Raw genomic sequence first — 2500 nt, 5'->3', positions numbered from 1 at the left:
AGTTAATAGATATGAAATAACAATTCTTTGTAACCAAAGGTAAAATGTCTTGAAGTCTCCTTCTTGAAATGAAGAAATTCTACATACTGAATCATTTGACTTAATGTATGATCCTGATACTTCCATCCCTCCTCTGGCCAAGAAAACTTTTTAAAAAAAAAAAAAAAAAAAAAAAAAAAAAAAAAAAAAATAAAAATCTAGCTTTCTCAATTATATGTCTATTAACAAATTTATCCATGATCTTGTAATAATGTAGGAATATATCATATATTCTTTCTGAACTGTATCTTTTATCTTTGGATCACTGGATAATTCTCCCCAAAGCTGAAAGAATACTTAATCTTTCCCCCCTTAAAATTCTCAGTTTTAACCAACCTTAAATCACTTTCTACACATATCAAATTAAACCTTGATACTGTGTAATCATGATAAAAACATGCTTAAGAGGTACATTTTGTACCATAGTGACCTCAATCTCTGCTGCCTCTATCTCGGAAGGCTCCTCTGTTATTGTTATTGCTGAAACCCCTAACTCCTCTCCGAAAATTGTTGTTGTTTCTCTGCACCTTAAATTGCTTTGGGATGATATGATTCTGATTTTCCTTAAGCTGTTTAATGGTTTCAACAATATTAGTTTCAAAGTTTCACCTGTCATGTTCTTACCTTCAACTATTTTTTGGAATGCCAGCTTAAAGTTTATCGATGAGATCTCTCCTCATTAGCTTTAATTAATTGAAAACTGGTAACAACACGCAAAGGCTGTCATTAAAGTTCTTATAGGAATCAACTATGATAGGGTCTTCCAGAAATCTAATTAATGGAATGAGTGCCTTAACTAGTAAACAACTTGTCTGCACTAACTTGCACCCCATCCTCTTGATTTGATGGCCAAAAGCTGAAAGAGCATTAATATCTGATTCTAGAACCTTCAACGCCTTAATATTTAATGGGATAGTCCATTGCTCTGCCAGCACATTTGCTTTCTTATCATCAGGTTCTAGAAGTAAATAAAACGTATTTTTTTGTTAAATCTTCTGTAACATCAAAAGCTGCTCCTAATTTAAGGCCAACTGTCCTAGGTTGGCTGGAAGGTAACTGGAAAACCTAAAAAATCTGTGTCACTACCAGTAAATGCTCCAATATTCAGCTGAGATACATTTTGTGAAGGCATAATTACATTTTGTCATGATACCAGATTATCCGACCCATGAACTAAGTCCTGAAAAAGAACAAGATGGTTTTCCCTATATGTATTATCATCATCATCCCTGTAAACATCATTATCCTCTCTTTAACAACTGTTATCACTTTCATCTGATTCCTGTAGCCTTGTGCTCACTTTCTCTTTTTTCAGAGTTTCCACTAAGGCTGGCAGAGTTTACCGAACTACAGAACTGCAGAAATTATCATCAGGCACTTGATTTTGATAAGATAGTGAATTACTTACATCTCACTTATCATCACTAATTTTGTGTAAATATATATATATATATATATATATATATATATATATATATATATATATATATATATATATATATATATATATATATATATATATATATGGCATGTAAAAGATAACATGAGAGTAATAATAATAATAAATATAACAATATGAAAAACATATACCACCCTGTACAGGGATTTCACAAAATTTACAAAACAGAGGTAGCCCCCGTGGTTGCCTTGCAGAAAGTAACTTGAAGCTAAGAATGGGCCCTGGTACCATCTACATTATTGTCCTTGCATGCTGCACAGTTTACACTTCATGTACATTTTGTAAAGCATATAATGTAAATATCACCAATGCTATTTCCTTTGTGCTCTAGTAATAGGCCACTATGCAGAACAAAAAGCTCCAGATATCCACACTGTGGTCGGTTAAAACAAACAACAATATTATCTGGTGTCTGCCGAATAAATAATGTCCAAGTCTAAACACTGGAAATGCAAACCGAATACTGAATACTTGGATCATTACACTGTCATGCACGCATGACTTCATGTTGCTGGGCAGACAGCTGTGGAAGAATAAATATTTTATTGCTCTGTATGAGAAATGTTTATTGCTTTATTTGATTTATTTTATTTGCATGCAAAACCTTCTTCAGCTTTGATACTCCACTGCACAGTATGTATTTCTATCTTTGGTAAAGTAATGGTTCTTAACCACACGCCACTGGGGATGCCATGTATGTGCAACATGCCATGCAAAAAGTGTGTTTAATCTAATAAATGTTTTTACATATAGATGGCTCCACAAGTACTAAGACACCAATGAGCCAATTACGAGAACTACCTGTCTCACCTGTTTACCCTTTTCTTTGATTTTTGATAATATTTTCAAGCATTTAATACTGCTGTTGGTAGTGTCAATACCAAAATAGTAATTATAATATTTATAACAAAAGTAATAATATCACCATTGATAGCATTAGCAAAAAAAGTGAGGTCACAAGATCTAGTAATTGCCTCCTTTGTGGGTAAACACTGGCAGGGC

At 33.1% G+C, this 2500-nt stretch overlaps 1 protein-coding gene across 6 annotated transcripts in view; it reads right to left on the bottom strand.

Moving 5' to 3' along the window:
• The window catches only part of fsd (transmembrane protein fates-shifted), a 32171-nt gene that overhangs the window by 12611 nt on the left and 17060 nt on the right, over window positions 1–2500 (bottom strand). The gene's annotated exons all lie outside the window — the stretch shown is intronic.

The sequence above is a fragment of the Penaeus vannamei genome, chromosome 10, assembly GCF_042767895.1.
Source record: "Penaeus vannamei isolate JL-2024 chromosome 10, ASM4276789v1, whole genome shotgun sequence".
In the NCBI taxonomy this organism is placed as follows: Eukaryota; Metazoa; Arthropoda; class Malacostraca; order Decapoda; family Penaeidae; genus Penaeus; species Penaeus vannamei.
The sequence above is the reverse complement of the archived record's forward strand: the minus strand, read 5'-3'. Positions and strand labels throughout refer to the sequence as shown.